The following is a 10,451-nucleotide window of genomic DNA, read 5'->3' on the forward strand; positions in this document are numbered from 1 at the left end:
TGGTTTTATTTTGGAAGAGGGTCTGGACACCTCTTTCGTAAAAATCATGAATATTTAGAATTTGCTGGTTTGCTTTGCTGCTTCTAACCAAACTCCTGCTCTGGGGTTTTCTCTCTTTGCTCCTAAATGCTCACCACCACTGCGACCTCCTGTCCTTAGCCGGGGTGCCACTGAGGTCTGGAGGAGACCCGCTCCACAAAGAGAAGGAAAAAACCTCACAGCTCTGTCTCCTAGGGCAGTGTGCTTTCAGGTGGAGAAGGGAAGGGACCACTTGATCACACTTAAGGCAAGGAAGGAAAAGGCAGTGGGAAATGTTTCCTTGTGGTGACACCAGCAAGGGCAAGGAAAGCCTGGAGGAAGGAGCCTTGTGGTTGAGAAGCTGGGGAAGGTGGGCTGTGGTGTTCACCACCAAGCAGGAGATCAAAAAGGTGGACAGTGAGGGATAAGGATGGATGGAGGGAAAGATTCATCACTGATGCAGCGAAGGAGGAGCTGGTGGAAGGAAGTCAACAGAGAAGCGTGAATATCTGTCATACCAATGCCTGCCAAATGTCCACCCAGCCTAGGTCGTACACCCAACATCAGTCAACAGATCTCTGGAAGAGGAAAGAGCAAGCCTGGCTGTGCTGAACCCAAAAAACAGTGGCTGAGGAACAGGCTGGACCACAGGCTGTGTCTGCAACGTGGTGGGTCATAGCCCCAGCACAACTCTTCTCCACAGATGTCTTTAATGCCCTTAACCTGCTCGTGGCTGTGGTGGCCAGCCCCTGCGAAGTGATGTCCCAGAGGTGGGCTACGAGGAGAGGGGAGGGGAGGGGAGAGGAGAGAGGGGGTTATTCCACTTGGGCAGGATACGGCACCGGTTGCTCCTGGGAAAGGGAGAATCTCCTGGGTTCCTCCTGATGAGCCTGAGACCGTCTCCAGTGCACGTCGCTGCCTCGGTTCCTCTTTCCTGGCCGCAGCAAGCGACGGTGCTGAGTCTCTTTTCGTGGGGCTGAGAAGAGGCTGGAGGCCAGCCTCAGGCAAAGCACGGCGTGGGGGGAAAACGAACCTGTTGTGCCCAGCCTGTATGGCTCTGCCCTCGGGGTGGATGTGGGAAACTCTCGGTCTTTACAAGGGACTGGAAATTCTGGTATAATTATAGCCTTGCCGTGGGTTGTGAGAAACCAAGGGGCTTTACAGGTTGCCGTGCTGGGCAGTCAAAGTCACGGTATGCAATTCCCCCAGGAGAAACCTCGAGCCCCAGCTGAGCCATGGCGTGGAGCGGGGCAGGATCGGTGCGAGCCCTTCGGGACAGCTACCAGCCACCCCCTGGAAACCCCTTTCTCTGGCTGTGCAGCCTTTCTGCCTGGGGACCGTGTCCTCTGAATAAATATATAGTAGCGACGGCTGGGGAGCAATTGGTTTGCAAGGAGCGCAACGGTTCAGGGCATTTAGAAAAAGCACTGGAAGATGCTCCAGGGTGGCTGTGAATGGAGAAACCCATCTTCCTAATTTACCCCCTATCAGCCTTTCTGGTTGAAGGTTCTTCTCACCCTGAAGATGAGCCACAAACCCAAGAGCTGTCATCGCAGGAGGGTTTTGAGTAGCAGGCAGGCAGGCGTCTGGCTGGGCTGGTTTGCTACCACCCGTCCCGGCTTGGAGCAATTATCGCCGTGAGCCTGACGCTGCGTTTCAAAGTAGGGGTCTAACGCTGCGGGTTTGCAGCGTCGAAAGCAGGAGCGTGAAAGCAAAACCTTACCTTGTTTTTGCTTTGTTGAGAAATTAATTTCTAGTAAAGTCACAGCATCGGTTAGAGCTGCTGGAGGAAAGGAGGTTGCTGTTTTCGTCGCTGCACGTTTCTGGTCCTCCCTCTTAAATTTGACTCTCTGGTAGTTGAAACACTTAAGCATGACAGCTGAAAATGGAGGATTTCACCCTAATTTTTATGAAACCGATATAGTTTATAGCAGCCTATTTCTAAAGTGAGAAATGATAGAAATGCCAGAAATTATGACTGCAACCTAGGGAGCATTTTTGCTAAGCAGCATCAACCCCAAGCGCAGGTCTGACGAAAGCCTTGCCCGCGCACGAAGGTTTGTTTAAGCCTTGCCTGTGAGCGAGGTTTATTTGCCAAAGGCTGAATCATCCGGGGCCGCTCGCACCGGTTATCACCTTGCACCGCCATGATTTCACTCATTTCCAAACAACCAGGAGTCACTCAGCAGGAGCTGATGCATCACGACCCGTTCCTTGAGATATCGCGGGTCTCATCACCCCCGGAGGAGATAATGCTGGAAATGAGCCTGGTGAATTTAATAATTCACTCTCGATTTTTGCATGGCTGTCACTGATGGATGCTGAGGTCTTGCCAGAGAGACGATCTGATGTTCAGGGCAGGACCAGATCTTAAAGCAGGAGGATGGGAATGAATGGTAACGTTTGTTTTCTCCTTTATTGGCACGCTGTAAATGTTCAGGTCCAGCCTCGGCTGGGCACGATGTGATATTCCTGACGTTCCGGGAATTGTGCCCGTGGTGGCCGTGGACCTGCTGCTCTACCCTTGACCCCAACCTGAGATGAGTTTACCACATCTCTGTTTTTTCTTGAGACGAGAAATATTTGTGAGCCCGATCATCTCTCTCCTATTTCTTTCTTTTCTACAAATTTAGCCAATTTTTCGGCCAGAAGAGGAGGCTGGTGGGGTCAGATCCACTTTTGGCCAGTCCCTCTGCCCTGTATGTTCAACCGGCTTTTCTCAGGGTGGATTTAGGACAAACCCAATTCTCCCCAAAACCGACGTCTTTCCATCACACGCTTCAGCTTCTGAGGCTGCAGGTGCAACTATTTCGGCTTGCTCCGAAATAGCCCCGCTGCCTACAAAAGATGAATGCTCAGGCTCTGAAAATCCACAAAGCTGAAAAAAAAAAAAAAAAAAAAAAATCCCCAGCCCCTTCCCCGTGATGCCGAGAGCCGCTCTCGGTTTTGTACGCTGGCAAAACCTGGAGTTTCACTGAAACGAGCTGCAAAAATATCTCCCTGTCCTGTAACCCCGGCTTTTTTTGCCGCTATTTATTGTGTGTTTTTGTTACAGCCTCCACCTGTATCTTGACTTAAAGAGGGATTCTGGCTTAAGATCAAATTTTGAGAAATAAATAGATAAAAATTAAACAAGCGAGCTCTGGTGCACAAAAACCATGTGCACAGAAAAGCAAAATTCACCAAATAAATATTTATTTTGCTCGACTGAAGCTCCCTAAAGAGGCAGGAAGGATTTTTCCTGCTGAGATGAGCCACATCCCTGGGATGAGGTCCATTCCCTCTGACGACAAACCGAGCCTTGGCTCTGAACTTGGACTTTGGCCTCTGCCAGGAATTAATCAATCTGCATCGCGCTGCTCTTATCGAGATTTCAGCTCTTTGGTTTTCTGCCGTGGGACACTGAGCCCGGGGGTGCCCCTGCTTTAAAAATCAGAATTTCCTCCTGAAAATTCTGGCAGAAAAAGTGACTCGGTGAGACCTGGTGACTGATGGTGCCGGGGTCGGTCCCGGGCTGGCGGCCTCGGGGCTCATTTACATCTCGCCGAGCGAGAAGTCGGGCGTGAGCCGCTTTCCTGTCAGCGCCCGGCTCGACCCAAAACCCCCCCCAGTTTGCTTCATCTTTCTCAGGGCTGGCAGTGAGACCTCGGAGGGTGAAAAGCCCTGTGAGCTGTCAAGCCTCTTTTCCTCGTGGGTAGATTCTCTGGTGTCTAGTAATGGGGTTGAGCATTTTCTTCGGGCTCCTCTTCATCACGTCTGTTATTATATTTGCTATTTCCAGGGGGGGGTTGCAGGAATTGAGCATTTTTGAGGCTGCTGGAAGCAGGTAGAGCTGAGGCATTGAGGTAGATGCACAGACGTGATTGCATGCATCCCTCGCCTTAGGAAACGGCGCTGCAAACCCCCTGGGCTCGCTGTGCAGAGACCGCTCCTCCTTCTCTCCCCAGGCTGCCGCCGACCCCGACGTCGACGCTCGCAGCTCGTACCTGTCCCACTGTTATTTCTGGCCACCGAGCTGCTGTGGGCTTCGAGGGGCTCTCGATGCTGCAAGTGGTGCGACGGCGAGGAAGCACCTGCGAGCCCTCTGCTCAGGAAGCCGGCAGTGTCCCATGGCCCCGGCGTGCACCGGGCTCCCAAACGTGCTGGCCCTGTGCTGGGGCTCCATGCACAGGACCCCAAAGGGACCCCCCCCCCCCCCATCTTGCTTGCTCAGCCCTGCACGCTGGCTGGAGATCTCCCTCCTCCTGGGAGGCTGCCTGGTTTTGGGGTACCACCAGCAGCAGCTCACCCTCTCCCCAGTGGTAACCTCAAAGAATTTAACAGCAATTAAGTGTCTGATAGCCATCGCCGAGTGATAAGGGCACCCCTGGGACCCCCAGGGGCTCTGGGGACCTCTCCACGACTGGCTGGATAAATCGTCCCTGCTCAGTTGGGTTGGTGCCATGCATCAGCCGTGCCAAGCTGCACCATTGCGGTGCCTGGGTGAGCATCCTTCTCCTCCCAGGAGACTTAGAGAAGCTCTGAGAAGAGAGGTCAGCCTGGGCATCGGGGTTGCAACGTGTCAGCTTGCTGCAAAACTCCTTAGCGGGTGGCTCCACGGGTCCCCAGTTTTGATTGCATGTGGCAGGGACACCTGCAAAATAATTGCATGGCACCCTGGAGCAGGCTGAGTGCTTAATGCTGCTGGGATTAGGGCTGCTTTTTTGTCATCCTCTGTCCCCTGCAAGGGCTGGATTGCTCCGAAGTGGCCAATAGGTAGCTGGAGAGGAAATCAAAGGTTTGCAGTCTCATCCGTCCGTCTGTGTGCAGAGCACCCCTGTTTGCACGGGTGAGATGGGAGGCAAGGGGAGGCGTTAGAAAGGGAAACTGGGTATCGGCTAAGAGCGATCAAAAGGTTCATGCATCTTTGTTCGTTTGAAATTCAGAATAAAAAGCAAAGATAAATTTTCCTCCTGTTTCTCTTCAAGTCTGCAATTTTCAAACTCTGCCCATCCCCAACAAAACTCTAAAAGGCAATTTGCCCGAACGTCGATCTTTGGGCCTGAAGGAAATAAAAGCTTTGTGATGGAGGGGAGCTAGAATTCCAGCTGTGATGCTGCTCGCTGGGAGCATGGATTCCCTTGGCCTGACCTTGGGATGCTGCAGGCAGCCATGCCCCCACACTTCCAAAGCCCCGACCTGCAGGGCACGGGTGTTGGATATGAGCTTGGGGACAGCAAAACCCATCTATGTGCTTAATAAAGTTAACAATTAATGAAGGAGCTTCCCTTGCATCCCATGCTTTGCTTACTCAATAAATACTGCAGCAGACAAGCTGCAGGCCTGAGGAGGAGGAGATTTCCTTTTTGCTGCTGTTATTAATGCCATTGGACTCCTCGTTCTTTTTTTTTTCATCATTTTTTGGTGCAAGAGGTTGCAGGGTAGGATGGCATATTAACCCTTGTGCTCCTGCACCGTTGTTGTACCCTCATTGGGGCGTCCTCTTAGGGCAAAAGGGCATTTTACAGGAAAAAACAATAAAATGAGGGAGAAAACCAGGTCAGAGAGGAATCCAGATCTCGGGGGGGTTTGCAAAATAGCTGGAAATCTCACAAGGCCAACCTGTGTCCCTCATGAGATTTCTGATACTTCCCACTTCTGGCCCAGCCAGAAATACTGCAAGAACAACGCTGCGTCATCATTCTCGGCTCTGGCTTTGCTCTTCCCACACTCCCGGCAGCGATTATCCTCCCAAACATCCTCCCAGCTCCAGATCCGCCAGCGCTGGGCTGCAGCTCCCAGGGCGGCATCACTGAACGGCGCCCGGCGCAGACGGCGTCCGGCTCTTCCTTTAAGACCCGTGCGCCGAGAAAGACGATATTTTTGGTCAAGAAATCAAATGACTCATTTGTGGATCTGAAGAACTATTTCGGGACGCAGCGTGCACCTCCCCGGCGCAGTCCCATGCCGATGCTCGCAGCCGAGGGCTTGCTGGGGACCCCACGTAGGTGGGTGCAGAATGGACATCGCACCCCCAGCCTCCCGGATCCCCCCGGATTTCGAACCCCAGAGACTGCCGGTGGCCAGGGATGTTGTGCAATCCCACTGTACACGTTTCAGTTCGGTCCTTACCCTTTCCGCCCTCCGGCTGGGTTTGTTATACAGAGGAAGCTTGTCAGGAGCCTCGACAAACAGACAGGAAACCGAGTCTTTCACTGCACATTGTCTGCCGGGGGCTAATTTTGAACAGAAAAAGACCTTATTTATTTCTTTTATTTATAAATCCTAAGCTTTGTGCTTTGAAGACAAGCACATGCTCTTGTTGGGCTAGGAAGCCAGCAGGAGAGGGCAAGGGGAAGAGCCGCCGTCGGGGCACAGAGCGGCCGTACGAAAGCCCGGCTCCGGCGTGCATGGTGGGGTCACGGCAGGTTCAGACGCCTTGAGATACAGCATGGAGCGATGTCCACGGGATAATGGCCAGCAGAGATGGTGGAAACACCAGGGCTTGGGCTGGGCAGCTCTGGGTGATGGGTTTTTGGGTGGAAACGCCACCAAACACCTCCTGGGCATCCCTTGGGTCGATGCTGCTGAAGGTGATGCTGGGCTGCGACCCATATTTCCCAGTGGGGCTGAAGTCCTGAGTGGCTCCATGACCCCACGGAGGTTTGGGTGATGGGGAAGCAGCATCGGTGAGGTCAGGAGGCCAACCCTTAGGTTCATGCCTGGAGGTATCACCACTGGCCTTGGCCACCACCTCTGGAGAAGCCACTTAGGTCCCCACCAATATCAGAGGCAGGGCCAGGGCTGCCTTGCACCCACCCCATGGGCTCCCGGCCCCCACCGGCCCCCGGGGACTCTGGTGAGACCTTCAGGGAAATCAGAGACTCCTTTGTAGATTTTTTTTTTTTTTTTTCCATGTACCGGTGGGTATTTCCAGGGCAAGGTAGTGTGATACAGGCAGGCAGATATTAGTCACCGCAGCAGACTTTAAAAAGTGAAAACACGAAGTCGAAAGCTACTGAACCTGGGCAACTTCCCAAATCCCACCCAAAAACTCACCTAAAAAGGCACAAAAAAAGTAAAAGTTCCAGCATTGCTTTTTTGGGTTTGTTTTTTTTGTTGTTGTTGTTGCTGCTGTTGTTTTTGGAGAAACATCATGCTTTATTCCGAGAAAGGGGAAGCATCGGGGCCATCGGCCCTGTGGGGTTGTGCATCTCCCATGGGTGCCCCTCGGGAGAGCCAGGATGGGGGGGGAGAGCCCCAGTACCCCGAGTTGCATCAGGGCTTGGGCAACGCAACAGCAATGCTGAGGTTTCTGTGGCAGAGCCGGGAGGTGCAGGATGAGACACGCGGGTGATACCGAAGAGGAGAAGCCTCCCCTTATCCTCACCCTCTGCCCCATGACGGCTTTGCACGGGTGGATTTGGGCTGCTCCATCCCTCCCATCCCACCGGTGAGTTCGGTCTCAGCTGCACCCAAAAAGATGCACCGGCCATAGCGGCTCTTTTCTTTATTTAACCCTCCCCGACCCCAGGATCGAGGAGCCACTTCCACATTTTCTGCCGGTCACGGCCAAAAAGCTCTGGAACCGTTTCTGCTCCTCCTGCCCGGCCGGTCTCGCTTGCAGATGCTTAAACCACACGCGCCTTCACCCAGCCCAGCCCATCGCAGATGGACATGGCTAAAAATACCTAAAAATACTGCCTGGCCGCGGGCGTCCTGCAAGGGTCTCGCAGCCAGAGCAGCTGGGACCGAGAGGACGGGCTAAAAATAAGGGCGCGGTGCAAGTTTCAAAAGATCCCGAAATATCAGGTGAAACTCAGTCCGGGTTAACGGAAGAGCTGAGAGCGTCGAAGGGCTTATTTCTGCTCGGGGAGGCTCAGCAGGAGAAATGTGGGAGCCTGGTAGCTCTTGTGCATGGATTAAGTGGGGCATCGCCATTGCGTTGCCTGTGTGTGCTCTTTGGAGCTCAGCACCCGGGCAAGCGGCCGCCTTCTTGGGGACCAGAGGTGCTGAACCTATGCCGTACCCACAGATTTTCTTTCGGGGATGAAAACCCCGGAGTTTGGCTCTCTCACCTTTGTGCAGTGGGTCTGGGCTTGCATCCAGCCCAGCATCCCCCTGTAATTTCACGCACGCCGTGCAAATCAGCTGAGCCCCATTCTGCCCTGAGACGATGCTCAGGCCCTTCAGCCTTTTATAAGAACAGCAGCTGAGACGGGGCGGGGGGAAAATCTCTCTTTGAAGTTTCCAGCTGTGAACCACGAGCTAGTGCCATGCCTGAAGGTGTGTGGTCCTGTCCGGGTCCCCTCGACCCACCACCGAGCCCGGGGGAGCCCATCATGGCCCCGTCCCCCTCCACGCCTCGCACAACCCGCCGGTCCTTCTCCTTCCTTGCGCTGGGTGAAATCAGAGCTGTTATTTCAAAGAGCAGCTTGTGATTTATCACTGTAATCTCAACCACAAGTTGAGCTGGCAGTAGTTAGGGGAGCCACGAGGAATAAGCGAAGGGTTAGCTATTAATTTCTGCATCCTCTATGCTCTTGAGGTTTTTATTTCTTCAATACAAGAGCAAGGAAATATGGGTTTCTGCTGAGTAAAGAGGAGAAAATGAAAAGGGAAAAAAAAAAAAAAAAATTGCCCAGGATTTGTGCTGAAGTAGCTCATGTTGGGCCATTTCTTTGCATAGTCTTAAAAAACAAAAAGCAGCTTTCTGAACTGTGAAAGCCGAGGTCATTGCAGAAACCGGAGGCACCGGCCCTTTCTCGGCAAGGGTAACACCCTGGGAAGGAGAGTGGGGTTTTGCTGGCGGGTCCACGAGTGGAACTGAGTGGGGTTTCTCCTCTCTGTCCACCTTTCTGCTTCTCCATAAGTCACTTTTACGGCTCTCAGCAGCCACTCTGGAAAGCGTGGCTTTGCACCGACGTTAATGAGTCTTTAAATCAAAGGGGCAGCCGCAAGGTTGTGTTGGCCAAATCGTACACGGTGTCTCCTTCTGGGGATGCACAGCCCGGGGTGTCAGAGATGCAGAAAACTCCCAAACACTGAAGTAACACCATTTTAATCTTTACGATTTGATTTTTTTTCCTTACTTTGAACTTTATTTATGTATGAGTCTACAGTTTCTTCGAGGCTTTAAATTCTATTTTCCCCAGCTTTGCTTTGCTTTAAAGGGACCTGGAAGCATATTTTTTACTAGTTATCAGTGCAATGCACATTATCTTATGTAATTTCAGACTCTGGAGATCTAATAAAACCCCCAAATTTCCCAGCTGTTAGAGCCCTTTGCATCCAGTAAACCCATCAGGTTTTTTACTTCTTTTCCTTGCCTTACAGAAGAAAAGGCTATTTTCCAGGCTTGCTACAGACTGCGGAGGAGTCAGACAGCATTTTAACCCGAGTCTGAGGAAATGACAAAGCATTAACTCCCCTGCAAGGTACTGGAATAGTTTTCATTAAATACAATCTTTGCAAGAACCCTGCAGTTATTTTCCAAGCCAAAAAAAAAAAAAAGAGAGAAAAAAAAAAAGGCAAAAAAAAGCCGTTCTTTCTTGGCCTTTCTGGTTTGCTAATCTACTTTGACATTTATTAGCAATTATTTATTTCCTTCCCTGTTGGCTGTTTATGGTGCAATTTTTCAACAAAATAGGCATTACTCAATAATAACCTCTGCAAAAAGGCAATTAGGAAATGTGAAGAAGTGTGTTGCAGGGATGGCTTACAGAGATTTTGGGCCTTTTCCCATGTATAAAATCTCCTTTTCTGGCTCAGAGGGAGCTGAAGATGCTGCTCCGGGACCAGCCTTTGCCCCCCTCCTTTCTGCAGAGGACCTCAGGGCTTGTCCCTGCTGTTTGCAGCCTCTGCAAGGAGCAGCAAGCCGAGAAACACGTATTTAGGAAGACTTGCTTTTGCCATCTCCTGGGTAATAATTTTCTTTCTTCCCTTTGGGTTTTGGTGATGAGGAAGATCTGTAAGAAAACAGGATTCTTGTTCCTTAATGAAAACGCTCCGTGCCGAAAGACTCCCACGAGTTCCCATAAAGCCACAAGGTAGTGCAAAACCGAAAAAACCAAATTAAAGAAAAATCAAAAAAATAGCTCAACCTTTCAGTGCAGCACCTCAGGAGCGTTTCCCCACTCCTCCCCTCGGCGGGGAGAGCTCTGTGCCGGCTGCCCGCCCTGCAAAATCCCCCCCCCCCAGAGCAGCAGCTTTCCCAAGAAAGGGCTTCACCACAGCTTGTTGCATGCGAGAAGCCACAGAGGGGGAAAAAAACCCAAGCTTTGCACTGAAACAATGGAGCTTGTGAGAAAATAAAGCCCTTTTCTAGCTACGCTTGCACGCAGAGTCTTGTACCGATCACCCCGCATCCTTCCTGGTGGGTGCTGATGAGGAGTTGGGGCACGATGTCGGGTGCTGGCGGGGGATTTGGGCACGGTGTTGGCCCCTTTCTCATC

This window comes from Balearica regulorum, chromosome 13, assembly GCF_011004875.1.
Source record: "Balearica regulorum gibbericeps isolate bBalReg1 chromosome 13, bBalReg1.pri, whole genome shotgun sequence".
Lineage (NCBI taxonomy): Eukaryota > Metazoa > Chordata > Aves > Gruiformes > Gruidae > Balearica > Balearica regulorum.